This window comes from Coffea arabica, unplaced genomic scaffold (assembly GCF_036785885.1).
Source record: "Coffea arabica cultivar ET-39 unplaced genomic scaffold, Coffea Arabica ET-39 HiFi ptg000200l, whole genome shotgun sequence".
Taxonomy (NCBI): domain Eukaryota; kingdom Viridiplantae; phylum Streptophyta; class Magnoliopsida; order Gentianales; family Rubiaceae; genus Coffea; species Coffea arabica.
In genome coordinates this window covers 1,033,898-1,049,416 of record NW_027266262.1, presented here as the reverse complement: position 1 = coordinate 1,049,416, position 15,519 = coordinate 1,033,898, and the positions used below count along the sequence as shown (strand labels likewise).

General features: G+C 39.6%; 12 non-coding genes across 12 annotated transcripts; all 12 read right to left on the bottom strand.

Annotated features, from left to right (window-relative positions):
- Positions 1–507: 507 nt before the first annotated feature.
- On the bottom strand, positions 508–626 carry LOC140034686 (5S ribosomal RNA). The gene has a single exon (XR_011838546.1). It is a non-coding gene; the product is annotated as a 5S ribosomal RNA (ribosomal RNA).
- A 1,135-nt stretch (positions 627–1,761) lies between these two features.
- LOC140034685 (5S ribosomal RNA) lies at positions 1,762–1,880 on the bottom strand. The gene has a single exon (XR_011838545.1). It is a non-coding gene; the product is annotated as a 5S ribosomal RNA (ribosomal RNA).
- A 1,135-nt stretch (positions 1,881–3,015) lies between these two features.
- Positions 3,016–3,134, bottom strand: LOC140034684 (5S ribosomal RNA). Its single transcript, XR_011838544.1, has one exon. It is a non-coding gene; the product is annotated as a 5S ribosomal RNA (ribosomal RNA).
- A 1,135-nt stretch (positions 3,135–4,269) lies between these two features.
- Positions 4,270–4,388, bottom strand: LOC140034660 (5S ribosomal RNA). Its single transcript, XR_011838519.1, has one exon. It is a non-coding gene; the product is annotated as a 5S ribosomal RNA (ribosomal RNA).
- A 1,135-nt stretch (positions 4,389–5,523) lies between these two features.
- LOC140034659 (5S ribosomal RNA) lies at positions 5,524–5,642 on the bottom strand. The gene has a single exon (XR_011838518.1). It is a non-coding gene; the product is annotated as a 5S ribosomal RNA (ribosomal RNA).
- Positions 5,643–6,777: 1,135 nt separating this feature from the next.
- On the bottom strand, positions 6,778–6,896 carry LOC140034658 (5S ribosomal RNA). Its single transcript, XR_011838517.1, has one exon. It is a non-coding gene; the product is annotated as a 5S ribosomal RNA (ribosomal RNA).
- Positions 6,897–8,031: 1,135 nt separating this feature from the next.
- On the bottom strand, positions 8,032–8,150 carry LOC140034657 (5S ribosomal RNA). The gene has a single exon (XR_011838516.1). It is a non-coding gene; the product is annotated as a 5S ribosomal RNA (ribosomal RNA).
- A 1,135-nt stretch (positions 8,151–9,285) lies between these two features.
- LOC140034656 (5S ribosomal RNA) lies at positions 9,286–9,404 on the bottom strand. Its single transcript, XR_011838515.1, has one exon. It is a non-coding gene; the product is annotated as a 5S ribosomal RNA (ribosomal RNA).
- Positions 9,405–10,539: 1,135 nt separating this feature from the next.
- LOC140034655 (5S ribosomal RNA) lies at positions 10,540–10,658 on the bottom strand. Its single transcript, XR_011838514.1, has one exon. It is a non-coding gene; the product is annotated as a 5S ribosomal RNA (ribosomal RNA).
- A 1,135-nt stretch (positions 10,659–11,793) lies between these two features.
- On the bottom strand, positions 11,794–11,912 carry LOC140034653 (5S ribosomal RNA). Its single transcript, XR_011838512.1, has one exon. It is a non-coding gene; the product is annotated as a 5S ribosomal RNA (ribosomal RNA).
- A 1,135-nt stretch (positions 11,913–13,047) lies between these two features.
- Positions 13,048–13,166, bottom strand: LOC140034652 (5S ribosomal RNA). Its single transcript, XR_011838511.1, has one exon. It is a non-coding gene; the product is annotated as a 5S ribosomal RNA (ribosomal RNA).
- A 1,135-nt stretch (positions 13,167–14,301) lies between these two features.
- On the bottom strand, positions 14,302–14,420 carry LOC140034651 (5S ribosomal RNA). Its single transcript, XR_011838510.1, has one exon. It is a non-coding gene; the product is annotated as a 5S ribosomal RNA (ribosomal RNA).
- Between the last annotated feature and the right edge of the window lie 1,099 nt (positions 14,421–15,519).

Genomic DNA, 15,519 nt, shown 5'->3' with positions numbered 1-15,519 from the left:
CTTCACACAAATTAAATAAATTCGTTTAGGATTAAGTAATTAATGCCTTTGAAAAAAAGAATAACTTAGTTTAGTTAGATAAAATTATTTTTATGTTTATTAAATTATTTTTAATTCGTAAACGGGTCATATCGGGTCATATCAGGTCACCACGGGTTGACCCGAAATCGACCGGTTTTCTTTTCGGGTTCATCGGGTCCAACCCGATTCTGACCCGAATTCCCGAAACCTCAACCCAAACCCATTAATTTCGTGTTAGGTTCGTGTCGTGTTTTCAGGTCGTGTCGAAAATTGCCACCCCTAGTTGCGGTGATACATTTGCGCCGACAAATTTGAGCGACGATCCGGGCTTTGATCGAGCCGTACCGTTCCTGATTTGTCTCGCGCCTTCAGATCCTCCTTCACGCTTCGACAAGAAGCAAACTATTAAGCAATCGTTCCGACGGAGCTAAATTACTACAGGATAAAGAACGAATAGGAAATTTGGATTTCGAAACAAAAAAGAGAGGGGTGCAACACGAGGACTTCCCAGGGGGTCACCCAACCTAGTACTACTCTCGCCCAAGCACGCTTAACTTCGGAGTTCTGATGGGATCCGGTGCATTAGTGCTGGTATGATCGCACCCGCCATGTTCCTTTCGCTTTATTCTTTTAAACTACCCCGTCCTGCGAAGCAGTGTGGGTTTTGTAGACCGAAATTCATTTTAAGCGTCAATTCAAGCATTTTCCTCTTATCCATTTATTTATTTACTTTATATTTTTTTTTGTTATTGATTTGCACCCTGTTTTTTTCCCTCATCCCGCAACTCTAAATTATCATGAAATCAATCCTTCACGCTTGCAGTTAGGGGTGGCAATTCGGGTCCAAATCAGGTTGGCGGGTCGGGTTCGGGTCAACAGACCCGCCAGAAAATCTGTTGACCCGAACCCCGACCCGCCAACCCGTGACGGGTCAGGTATGCTGACCCGAACCCGAAAATTTCAGGTTTACGGGGCGGCGGGTCGACCCGAAATGACCCGAAACTTAATTTTAATTTATTAATTTATCACTGTAATTTCTAATAAAATCAATTTCTCACAAAACTAATTACATAATCAAGTAATAAAAATTTAAATAAATGATTCCAAATCAAATCTAAAATAAATTAAACACCGTAAAAGTGTTTTATCCCAAGCAAAATATAAAATAAATTAAAACAATACAAAAGTGAAAAATAATATAATATATTATTTGTCCAAGTATAATAATTTCAACTTCACACAAATTAAATAAATTCGTTTAGGATTAAGTAATTAATGCCTTTGAAAAAAAGAATAACTTAGTTTAGTTAGATAAAATTATTTTTATGTTTATTAAATTATTTTTAATTCGTAAACGGGTCATATCGGGTCATATCAGGTCACCACGGGTTGACCCGAAATCGACCGGTTTTCTTTTCGGGTTCATCGGGTCCAACCCGATTCTGACCCGAATTCCCGAAACCTCAACCCAAACCCATTAATTTCGTGTTAGGTTCGTGTCGTGTTTTCAGGTCGTGTCGAAAATTGCCACCCCTAGTTGCGGTGATACATTTGCGCCGACAAATTTGAGCGACGATCCGGGCTTTGATCGAGCCGTACCGTTCCTGATTTGTCTCGCGCCTTCAGATCCTCCTTCACGCTTCGACAAGAAGCAAACTATTAAGCAATCGTTCCGACGGAGCTAAATTACTACAGGATAAAGAACGAATAGGAAATTTGGATTTCGAAACAAAAAAGAGAGGGGTGCAACACGAGGACTTCCCAGGGGGTCACCCAACCTAGTACTACTCTCGCCCAAGCACGCTTAACTTCGGAGTTCTGATGGGATCCGGTGCATTAGTGCTGGTATGATCGCACCCGCCATGTTCCTTTCGCTTTATTCTTTTAAACTACCCCGTCCTGCGAAGCAGTGTGGGTTTTGTAGACCGAAATTCATTTTAAGCGTCAATTCAAGCATTTTCCTCTTATCCATTTATTTATTTACTTTATATTTTTTTTTGTTATTGATTTGCACCCTGTTTTTTTCCCTCATCCCGCAACTCTAAATTATCATGAAATCAATCCTTCACGCTTGCAGTTAGGGGTGGCAATTCGGGTCCAAATCAGGTTGGCGGGTCGGGTTCGGGTCAACAGACCCGCCAGAAAATCTGTTGACCCGAACCCCGACCCGCCAACCCGTGACGGGTCAGGTATGCTGACCCGAACCCGAAAATTTCAGGTTTACGGGGCGGCGGGTCGACCCGAAATGACCCGAAACTTAATTTTAATTTATTAATTTATCACTGTAATTTCTAATAAAATCAATTTCTCACAAAACTAATTACATAATCAAGTAATAAAAATTTAAATAAATGATTCCAAATCAAATCTAAAATAAATTAAACACCGTAAAAGTGTTTTATCCCAAGCAAAATATAAAATAAATTAAAACAATACAAAAGTGAAAAATAATATAATATATTATTTGTCCAAGTATAATAATTTCAACTTCACACAAATTAAATAAATTCGTTTAGGATTAAGTAATTAATGCCTTTGAAAAAAAGAATAACTTAGTTTAGTTAGATAAAATTATTTTTATGTTTATTAAATTATTTTTAATTCGTAAACGGGTCATATCGGGTCATATCAGGTCACCACGGGTTGACCCGAAATCGACCGGTTTTCTTTTCGGGTTCATCGGGTCCAACCCGATTCTGACCCGAATTCCCGAAACCTCAACCCAAACCCATTAATTTCGTGTTAGGTTCGTGTCGTGTTTTCAGGTCGTGTCGAAAATTGCCACCCCTAGTTGCGGTGATACATTTGCGCCGACAAATTTGAGCGACGATCCGGGCTTTGATCGAGCCGTACCGTTCCTGATTTGTCTCGCGCCTTCAGATCCTCCTTCACGCTTCGACAAGAAGCAAACTATTAAGCAATCGTTCCGACGGAGCTAAATTACTACAGGATAAAGAACGAATAGGAAATTTGGATTTCGAAACAAAAAAGAGAGGGGTGCAACACGAGGACTTCCCAGGGGGTCACCCAACCTAGTACTACTCTCGCCCAAGCACGCTTAACTTCGGAGTTCTGATGGGATCCGGTGCATTAGTGCTGGTATGATCGCACCCGCCATGTTCCTTTCGCTTTATTCTTTTAAACTACCCCGTCCTGCGAAGCAGTGTGGGTTTTGTAGACCGAAATTCATTTTAAGCGTCAATTCAAGCATTTTCCTCTTATCCTTTTATTTATTTACTTTATATTTTTTTTTGTTATTGATTTGCACCCTGTTTTTTTCCCTCATCCCGCAACTCTAAATTATCATGAAATCAATCCTTCACGCTTGCAGTTAGGGGTGGCAATTCGGGTCCAAATCAGGTTGGCGGGTCGGGTTCGGGTCAACAGACCCGCCAGAAAATCTGTTGACCCGAACCCCGACCCGCCAACCCGTGACGGGTCAGGTATGCTGACCCGAACCCGAAAATTTCAGGTTTACGGGGCGGCGGGTCGACCCGAAATGACCCGAAACTTAATTTTAATTTATTAATTTATCACTGTAATTTCTAATAAAATCAATTTCTCACAAAACTAATTACATAATCAAGTAATAAAAATTTAAATAAATGATTCCAAATCAAATCTAAAATAAATTAAACACCGTAAAAGTGTTTTATCCCAAGCAAAATATAAAATAAATTAAAACAATACAAAAGTGAAAAATAATATAATATATTATTTGTCCAAGTATAATAATTTCAACTTCACACAAATTAAATAAATTCGTTTAGGATTAAGTAATTAATGCCTTTGAAAAAAAGAATAACTTAGTTTAGTTAGATAAAATTATTTTTATGTTTATTAAATTATTTTTAATTCGTAAACGGGTCATATCGGGTCATATCAGGTCACCACGGGTTGACCCGAAATCGACCGGTTTTCTTTTCGGGTTCATCGGGTCCAACCCGATTCTGACCCGAATTCCCGAAACCTCAACCCAAACCCATTAATTTCGTGTTAGGTTCGTGTCGTGTTTTCAGGTCGTGTCGAAAATTGCCACCCCTAGTTGCGGTGATACATTTGCGCCGACAAATTTGAGCGACGATCCGGGCTTTGATCGAGCCGTACCGTTCCTGATTTGTCTCGCGCCTTCAGATCCTCCTTCACGCTTCGACAAGAAGCAAAATATTAAGCAATCGTTCCGACGGAGCTAAATTACTACAGGATAAAGAACGAATAGGAAATTTGGATTTCGAAACAAAAAAGAGAGGGGTGCAACACGAGGACTTCCCAGGGGGTCACCCATCCTAGTACTACTCTCGCCCAAGCACGCTTAACTTCGGAGTTCTGATGGGATCCGGTGCATTAGTGCTGGTATGATCGCACCCGCCATGTTCCTTTCGCTTTATTCTTTTAAACTACCCCGTCCTGCGAAGCAGTGTGGCTTTTCTAGACCGAAATTCATTTTAAGCGTCAATTCAAGCATTTTCCTCTTATCCTTTTATTTATTTACTTTATATTTTTTTTTGTTATTGATTTGCACCCTGTTTTTTTCCCTCATCCCGCAACTCTAAATTATCACGAAATCAATCCTTCACGCTTGCAGTTAGGGGTGGCAATTCGGGTCCAAATCAGGTTGGCGGGTCGGGTTCGGGTCAACAGACCCGCCAGAAAATCTGTTGACCCGAACCCCGACCCGCCAACCCGTGACGGGTCAGGTATGCTGACCCGAACCCGAAAATTTCAGGTTTACGGGGCGGCGGGTCGACCCGAAATGACCCGAAACTTAATTTTAATTTATTAATTTATCACTGTAATTTCTAATAAAATCAATTTCTCACAAAACTAATTACATAATCAAGTAATAAAAATTTAAATAAATGATTCCAAATCAAATCTAAAATAAATTAAACACCGTAAAAGTGTTTTATCCCAAGCAAAATATAAAATAAATTAAAACAATACAAAAGTGAAAAATAATATAATATATTATTTGTCCAAGTATAATAATTTCAACTTCACACAAATTAAATAAATTCGTTTAGGATTAAGTAATTAATGCCTTTGAAAAAAAGAATAACTTAGTTTAGTTAGATAAAATTATTTTTATGTTTATTAAATTATTTTTAATTCGTAAACGGGTCATATCGGGTCATATCAGGTCACCACGGGTTGACCCGAAATCGACCGGTTTTCTTTTCGGGTTCATCGGGTCCAACCCGATTCTGACCCGAATTCCCGAAACCTCAACCCAAACCCATTAATTTCGTGTTAGGTTCGTGTCGTGTTTTCAGGTCGTGTCGAAAATTGCCACCCCTAGTTGCGGTGATACATTTGCGCCGACAAATTTGAGCGACGATCCGGGCTTTGATCGAGCCGTACCGTTCCTGATTTGTCTCGCGCCTTCAGATCCTCCTTCACGCTTCGACAAGAAGCAAAATATTAAGCAATCGTTCCGACGGAGCTAAATTACTACAGGATAAAGAACGAATAGGAAATTTGGATTTCGAAACAAAAAAGAGAGGGGTGCAACACGAGGACTTCCCAGGGGGTCACCCATCCTAGTACTACTCTCGCCCAAGCACGCTTAACTTCGGAGTTCTGATGGGATCCGGTGCATTAGTGCTGGTATGATCGCACCCGCCATGTTCCTTTCGCTTTATTCTTTTAAACTACCCCGTCCTGCGAAGCAGTGTGGCTTTTCTAGACCGAAATTCATTTTAAGCGTCAATTCAAGCATTTTCCTCTTATCCTTTTATTTATTTACTTTATATTTTTTTTTGTTATTGATTTGCACCCTGTTTTTTTCCCTCATCCCGCAACTCTAAATTATCATGAAATCAATCCTTCACGCTTGCAGTTAGGGGTGGCAATTCGGGTCCAAATCAGGTTGGCGGGTCGGGTTCGGGTCAACAGACCCGCCAGAAAATCTGTTGACCCGAACCCCGACCCGCCAACCCGTGACGGGTCAGGTATGCTGACCCGAACCCGAAAATTTCAGGTTTACGGGGCGGCGGGTCGACCCGAAATGACCCGAAACTTAATTTTAATTTATTAATTTATCACTGTAATTTCTAATAAAATCAATTTCTCACAAAACTAATTACATAATCAAGTAATAAAAATTTAAATAAATGATTCCAAATCAAATCTAAAATAAATTAAACACCGTAAAAGTGTTTTATCCCAAGCAAAATATAAAATAAATTAAAACAATACAAAAGTGAAAAATAATATAATATATTATTTGTCCAAGTATAATAATTTCAACTTCACACAAATTAAATAAATTCGTTTAGGATTAAGTAATTAATGCCTTTGAAAAAAAGAATAACTTAGTTTAGTTAGATAAAATTATTTTTATGTTTATTAAATTATTTTTAATTCGTAAACGGGTCATATCGGGTCATATCAGGTCACCACGGGTTGACCCGAAATCGACCGGTTTTCTTTTCGGGTTCATCGGGTCCAACCCGATTCTGACCCGAATTCCCGAAACCTCAACCCAAACCCATTAATTTCGTGTTAGGTTCGTGTCGTGTTTTCAGGTCGTGTCGAAAATTGCCACCCCTAGTTGCGGTGATACATTTGCGCCGACAAATTTGAGCGACGATCCGGGCTTTGATCGAGCCGTACCGTTCCTGATTTGTCTCGCGCCTTCAGATCCTCCTTCACGCTTCGACAAGAAGCAAAATATTAAGCAATCGTTCCGACGGAGCTAAATTACTACAGGATAAAGAACGAATAGGAAATTTGGATTTCGAAACAAAAAAGAGAGGGGTGCAACACGAGGACTTCCCAGGGGGTCACCCATCCTAGTACTACTCTCGCCCAAGCACGCTTAACTTCGGAGTTCTGATGGGATCCGGTGCATTAGTGCTGGTATGATCGCACCCGCCATGTTCCTTTCGCTTTATTCTTTTAAACTACCCCGTCCTGCGAAGCAGTGTGGCTTTTCTAGACCGAAATTCATTTTAAGCGTCAATTCAAGCATTTTCCTCTTATCCTTTTATTTATTTACTTTATATTTTTTTTTGTTATTGATTTGCACCCTGTTTTTTTCCCTCATCCCGCAACTCTAAATTATCATGAAATCAATCCTTCACGCTTGCAGTTAGGGGTGGCAATTCGGGTCCAAATCAGGTTGGCGGGTCGGGTTCGGGTCAACAGACCCGCCAGAAAATCTGTTGACCCGAACCCCGACCCGCCAACCCGTGACGGGTCAGGTATGCTGACCCGAACCCGAAAATTTCAGGTTTACGGGGCGGCGGGTCGACCCGAAATGACCCGAAACTTAATTTTAATTTATTAATTTATCACTGTAATTTCTAATAAAATCAATTTCTCACAAAACTAATTACATAATCAAGTAATAAAAATTTAAATAAATGATTCCAAATCAAATCTAAAATAAATTAAACACCGTAAAAGTGTTTTATCCCAAGCAAAATATAAAATAAATTAAAACAATACAAAAGTGAAAAATAATATAATATATTATTTGTCCAAGTATAATAATTTCAACTTCACACAAATTAAATAAATTCGTTTAGGATTAAGTAATTAATGCCTTTGAAAAAAAGAATAACTTAGTTTAGTTAGATAAAATTATTTTTATGTTTATTAAATTATTTTTAATTCGTAAACGGGTCATATCGGGTCATATCAGGTCACCACGGGTTGACCCGAAATCGACCGGTTTTCTTTTCGGGTTCATCGGGTCCAACCCGATTCTGACCCGAATTCCCGAAACCTCAACCCAAACCCATTAATTTCGTGTTAGGTTCGTGTCGTGTTTTCAGGTCGTGTCGAAAATTGCCACCCCTAGTTGCGGTGATACATTTGCGCCGACAAATTTGAGCGACGATCCGGGCTTTGATCGAGCCGTACCGTTCCTGATTTGTCTCGCGCCTTCAGATCCTCCTTCACGCTTCGACAAGAAGCAAAATATTAAGCAATCGTTCCGACGGAGCTAAATTACTACAGGATAAAGAACGAATAGGAAATTTGGATTTCGAAACAAAAAAGAGAGGGGTGCAACACGAGGACTTCCCAGGGGGTCACCCATCCTAGTACTACTCTCGCCCAAGCACGCTTAACTTCGGAGTTCTGATGGGATCCGGTGCATTAGTGCTGGTATGATCGCACCCGCCATGTTCCTTTCGCTTTATTCTTTTAAACTACCCCGTCCTGCGAAGCAGTGTGGCTTTTCTAGACCGAAATTCATTTTAAGCGTCAATTCAAGCATTTTCCTCTTATCCTTTTATTTATTTACTTTATATTTTTTTTTGTTATTGATTTGCACCCTGTTTTTTTCCCTCATCCCGCAACTCTAAATTATCATGAAATCAATCCTTCACGCTTGCAGTTAGGGGTGGCAATTCGGGTCCAAATCAGGTTGGCGGGTCGGGTTCGGGTCAACAGACCCGCCAGAAAATCTGTTGACCCGAACCCCGACCCGCCAACCCGTGACGGGTCAGGTATGCTGACCCGAACCCGAAAATTTCAGGTTTACGGGGCGGCGGGTCGACCCGAAATGACCCGAAACTTAATTTTAATTTATTAATTTATCACTGTAATTTCTAATAAAATCAATTTCTCACAAAACTAATTACATAATCAAGTAATAAAAATTTAAATAAATGATTCCAAATCAAATCTAAAATAAATTAAACACCGTAAAAGTGTTTTATCCCAAGCAAAATATAAAATAAATTAAAACAATACAAAAGTGAAAAATAATATAATATATTATTTGTCCAAGTATAATAATTTCAACTTCACACAAATTAAATAAATTCGTTTAGGATTAAGTAATTAATGCCTTTGAAAAAAAGAATAACTTAGTTTAGTTAGATAAAATTATTTTTATGTTTATTAAATTATTTTTAATTCGTAAACGGGTCATATCGGGTCATATCAGGTCACCACGGGTTGACCCGAAATCGACCGGTTTTCTTTTCGGGTTCATCGGGTCCAACCCGATTCTGACCCGAATTCCCGAAACCTCAACCCAAACCCATTAATTTCGTGTTTGGTTCGTGTCGTATTTTCAGGTCGTGTCGAAAATTGCCACCCCTAGTTGCGGTGATACATTTGCGCCGACAAATTTGAGCGACGATCCGGGCTTTGATCGAGCCGTACCGTTCCTGATTTGTCTCGCGCCTTCAGATCCTCCTTCACGCTTCGACAAGAAGCAAAATATTAAGCAATCGTTCCGACGGAGCTAAATTACTACAGGATAAAGAACGAATAGGAAATTTGGATTTCGAAACAAAAAAGAGAGGGGTGCAACACGAGGACTTCCCAGGGGGTCACCCATCCTAGTACTACTCTCGCCCAAGCACGCTTAACTTCGGAGTTCTGATGGGATCCGGTGCATTAGTGCTGGTATGATCGCACCCGCCATGTTCCTTTCGCTTTATTCTTTTAAACTACCCCGTCCTGCGAAGCAGTGTGGCTTTTCTAGACCGAAATTCATTTTAAGCGTCAATTCAAGCATTTTCCTCTTATCCTTTTATTTATTTACTTTATATTTTTTTTTGTTATTGATTTGCACCCTGTTTTTTTCCCTCATCCCGCAACTCTAAATTATCACGAAATCAATCCTTCACGCTTGCAGTTAGGGGTGGCAATTCGGGTCCAAATCAGGTTGGCGGGTCGGGTTCGGGTCAACAGACCCGCCAGAAAATCTGTTGACCCGAACCCCGACCCGCCAACCCGTGACGGGTCAGGTATGCTGACCCGAACCCGAAAATTTCAGGTTTACGGGGCGGCGGGTCGACCCGAAATGACCCGAAACTTAATTTTAATTTATTAATTTATCACTGTAATTTCTAATAAAATCAATTTCTCACAAAACTAATTACATAATCAAGTAATAAAAATTTAAATAAATGATTCCAAATCAAATCTAAAATAAATTAAACACCGTAAAAGTGTTTTATCCCAAGCAAAATATAAAATAAATTAAAACAATACAAAAGTGAAAAATAATATAATATGTTATTTGTCCAAGTATAATAATTTCAACTTCACACAAATTAAATAAATTCGTTTAGGATTAAGTAATTAATGCCTTTGAAAAAAAGAATAACTTAGTTTAGTTAGATAAAATTATTTTTATGTTTATTAAATTATTTTTAATTCGTAAACGGGTCATATCGGGTCATATCAGGTCACCACGGGTTGACCCGAAATCGACCGGTTTTCTTTTCGGGTTCATCGGGTCCAACCCGATTCTGACCCGAATTCCCGAAACCTCAACCCAAACCCATTAATTTCGTGTTAGGTTCGTGTCGTGTTTTCAGGTCGTGTCGAAAATTGCCACCCCTAGTTGCGGTGATACATTTGCGCCGACAAATTTGAGCGACGATCCGGGCTTTGATCGAGCCGTACCGTTCCTGATTTGTCTCGCGCCTTCAGATCCTCCTTCACGCTTCGACAAGAAGCAAAATATTAAGCAATCGTTCCGACGGAGCTAAATTACTACAGGATAAAGAACGAATAGGAAATTTGGATTTCGAAACAAAAAAGAGAGGGGTGCAACACGAGGACTTCCCAGGGGGTCACCCATCCTAGTACTACTCTCGCCCAAGCACGCTTAACTTCGGAGTTCTGATGGGATCCGGTGCATTAGTGCTGGTATGATCGCACCCGCCATGTTCCTTTCGCTTTATTCTTTTAAACTACCCCGTCCTGCGAAGCAGTGTGGCTTTTCTAGACCGAAATTCATTTTAAGCGTCAATTCAAGCATTTTCCTCTTATCCTTTTATTTATTTACTTTATATTTTTTTTTGTTATTGATTTGCACCCTGTTTTTTTCCCTCATCCCGCAACTCTAAATTATCACGAAATCAATCCTTCACGCTTGCAGTTAGGGGTGGCAATTCGGGTCCAAATCAGGTTGGCGGGTCGGGTTCGGGTCAACAGACCCGCCAGAAAATCTGTTGACCCGAACCCCGACCCGCCAACCCGTGACGGGTCAGGTATGCTGACCCGAACCCGAAAATTTCAGGTTTACGGGGCGGCGGGTCGACCCGAAATGACCCGAAACTTAATTTTAATTTATTAATTTATCACTGTAATTTCTAATAAAATCAATTTCTCACAAAACTAATTACATAATCAAGTAATAAAAATTTAAATAAATGATTCCAAATCAAATCTAAAATAAATTAAACACCGTAAAAGTGTTTTATCCCAAGCAAAATATAAAATAAATTAAAACAATACAAAAGTGAAAAATAATATAATATATTATTTGTCCAAGTATAATAATTTCAACTTCACACAAATTAAATAAATTCGTTTAGGATTAAGTAATTAATGCCTTTGAAAAAAAGAATAACTTAGTTTAGTTAGATAAAATTATTTTTATGTTTATTAAATTATTTTTAATTCGTAAACGGGTCATATCGGGTCATATCAGGTCACCACGGGTTGACCCGAAATCGACCGGTTTTCTTTTCGGGTTCATCGGGTCCAACCCGATTCTGACCCGAATTCCCGAAACCTCAACCCAAACCCATTAATTTCGTGTTTGGTTCGTGTCGTATTTTCAGGTCGTGTCGAAAATTGCCACCCCTAGTTGCGGTGATACATTTGCGCCGACAAATTTGAGCGACGATCCGGGCTTTGATCGAGCCGTACCGTTCCTGATTTGTCTCGCGCCTTCAGATCCTCCTTCACGCTTCGACAAGAAGCAAAATATTAAGCAATCGTTCCGACGGAGCTAAATTACTACAGGATAAAGAACGAATAGGAAATTTGGATTTCGAAACAAAAAAGAGAGGGGTGCAACACGAGGACTTCCCAGGGGGTCACCCATCCTAGTACTACTCTCGCCCAAGCACGCTTAACTTCGGAGTTCTGATGGGATCCGGTGCATTAGTGCTGGTATGATCGCACCCGCCATGTTCCTTTCGCTTTATTCTTTTAAACTACCCCGTCCTGCGAAGCAGTGTGGCTTTTCTAGACCGAAATTCATTTTAAGCGTCAATTCAAGCATTTTCCTCTTATCCTTTTATTTATTTACTTTATATTTTTTTTTGTTATTGATTTGCACCCTGTTTTTTTCCCTCATCCCGCAACTCTAAATTATCACGAAATCAATCCTTCACGCTTGCAGTTAGGGGTGGCAATTCGGGTCCAAATCAGGTTGGCGGGTCGGGTTCGGGTCAACAGACCCGCCAGAAAATCTGTTGACCCGAACCCCGACCCGCCAACCCGTGACGGGTCAGGTATGCTGACCCGAACCCGAAAATTTCAGGTTTACGGGGCGGCGGGTCGACCCGAAATGACCCGAAACTTAATTTTAATTTATTAATTTATCACTGTAATTTCTAATAAAATCAATTTCTCACAAAACTAATTACATAATCAAGTAATAAAAATTTAAATAAATGATTCCAAATCAAATCTAAAATAAATTAAACACCGTAAAAGTGTTTTATCCCAAGCAAAATATAAAATAAATTAAAACAATACAAAAGTGAAAAATAATATAATATGTTATTTGTCCAAGTATAATAATTTCAACTTCACACAAATTAAATAAATTCGTTTAGGATTAAGTAATTAATGCCTTTGAAAAAAAGAATAACTTAGTTTAGTTAGATAAAATTATTTTTATGTTTATTAAATTATTTTTAATTCGTAAACGGGTCATATCGGGTCATATCAGGTCACCACGGGTTGACCCGAAATCGACCGGTTTTCTTTTCGGGTTCATCGGGTCCAACCCGATTCTGACCCGAATTCCCGAAACCTCAACCCAAACCCATTAATTTCGTGTTAGGTTCGTGTCGTGTTTTCAGGTCGTGTCGAAAATTGCCACCCCTAGTTGCGGTGATACATTTGCGCCGACAAATTTGAGCGACGATCCGGGCTTTGATCGAGCCGTACCGTTCCTGATTTGTCTCGCGCCTTCAGATCCTCCTTCACGCTTCGACAAGAAGCAAAATATTAAGCAATCGTTCCGACGGAGCTAAATTACTACAGGATAAAGAACGAATAGGAAATTTGGATTTCGAAACAAAAAAGAGAGGGGTGCAACACGAGGACTTCCCAGGGGGTCACCCATCCTAGTACTACTCTCGCCCAAGCACGCTTAACTTCGGAGTTCTGATGGGATCCGGTGCATTAGTGCTGGTATGATCGCACCCGCCATGTTCCTTTCGCTTTATTCTTTTAAACTACCCCGTCCTGCGAAGCAGTGTGGCTTTTCTAGACCGAAATTCATTTTAAGCGTCAATTCAAGCATTTTCCTCTTATCCTTTTATTTATTTACTTTATATTTTTTTTTGTTATTGATTTGCACCCTGTTTTTTTCCCTCATCCCGCAACTCTAAATTATCACGAAATCAATCCTTCACGCTTGCAGTTAGGGGTGGCAATTCGGGTCCAAATCAGGTTGGCGGGTCGGGTTCGGGTCAACAGACCCGCCAGAAAATCTGTTGACCCGAACCCCGACCCGCCAACCCGTGACGGGTCAGGTATGCTGACCCGAACCCGAAAATTTCAGGTTTACGGGGCGGCGGGTCGACCCGAAATGACCCGAAACTTAATTTTAATTTATTAATTTATCACTGTAATTTCTAATAAAATCAATTTCTCACAAAACTAATTACATAATCAAGTAATAAAAATTTAAATAAATGATTCCAAATCAAATCTAAAATAAATTAAACACCGTAAAAGTGTTTTATCCCAAGCAAAATATAAAATAAATTAAAACAATACAAAAGTGAAAAATAATATAATATGTTATTTGTCCAAGTATAATAATTTCAACTTCACACAAATTAAATAAATTCGTTTAGGATTAAGTAATTAATGCCTTTGAAAAAAAGAATAACTTAGTTTAGTTAGATAAAATTATTTTTATGTTTATTAAATTATTTTTAATTCGTAAACGGGTCATATCGGGTCATATCAGGTCACCACGGGTTGACCCGAAATCGACCGGTTTTCTTTTCGGGTTCATCGGGTCCAACCCGATTCTGACCCGAATTCCCGAAACCTCAACCCAAACCCATTAATTTCGTGTTAGGTTCGTGTCGTGTTTTCAGGTCGTGTCGAAAATTGCCACCCCTAGTTGCGGTGATACATTTGCGCCGACAAATTTGAGCGACGATCCGGGCTTTGATCGAGCCGTACCGTTCCTGATTTGTCTCGCGCCTTCAGATCCTCCTTCACGCTTCGACAAGAAGCAAAATATTAAGCAATCGTTCCGACGGAGCTAAATTACTACAGGATAAAGAACGAATAGGAAATTTGGATTTCGAAACAAAAAAGAGAGGGGTGCAACACGAGGACTTCCCAGGGGGTCACCCATCCTAGTACTACTCTCGCCCAAGCACGCTTAACTTCGGAGTTCTGATGGGATCCGGTGCATTAGTGCTGGTATGATCGCACCCGCCATTTTCCTTTCGCTTTATTCTTTTAAACTACCCCGTCCTGCGAAGCAGTGTGGCTTTTCTAGACCGAAATTCATTTTAAGCGTCAATTCAAGCATTTTCCTCTTATCCTTTTATTTATTTACTTTATATTTTTTTTTGTTATTGATTTGCACCCTGTTTTTTTCCCTCATCCCGCAACTCTAAATTATCACGAAATCAATCCTTCACGCTTGCAGTTAGGGGTGGCAATTCGGGTCCAAATCAGGTTGGCGGGTCGGGTTCGGGTCAACAGACCCGCCAGAAAATCTGTTGACCCGAACCCCGACCCGCCAACCCGTGACGGGTCAGGTATGCTGACCCGAACCCGAAAATTTCAGGTTTACGGGGCGGCGGGTCGACCCGAAATGACCCGAAACTTAATTTTAATTTATTAATTTATCACTGTAATTTCTAATAAAATCAATTTCTCACAAAACTAATTACATAATCAAGTAATAAAAATTTAAATAAATGATTCCAAATCAAATCTAAAATAAATTAAACACCGTAAAAGTGTTTTATCCCAAGCAAAATATAAAATAAATTAAAACAATACAAAAGTGAAAAATAATATAATATATTATTTGTCCAAGTATAATAATTTCAACTTCACACAAATTAAATAAATTCGTTTAGGATTAAGTAATTAATGCCTTTGAAAAAAAGAATAACTTAGTTTAGTTAGATAAAATTATTTTTATGTTTATTAAATTATTTTTAATTCGTAAACGGGTCATATCAGGTCACCACGGGTTGACCCGAAATCGACCGGTTTTCTTTTCGGGTTCATCGGGTCCAACCCGATTCTGACCCGAATTCCCGAAACCTCAACCCAAACCCATTAATTTCGTGTTAGGTTCGTGTCGTGTTTTCAGGTCGTGTCGAAAATTGCCACCCCTAGTTGCGGTGATACATTTGCGCCGACAAATTTGAGCGACGATCCGGGCTTTGATCGAGCCGTACCGTTCCTGATTTGTCTCGCGCCTTCAGATCCTCCTTCACGCTTCGACAAGAAGCAAACTATTAAGCAATCGTTCCGACGGAGCTAAATTACTACAGGATAAAGAACGAATAGGAA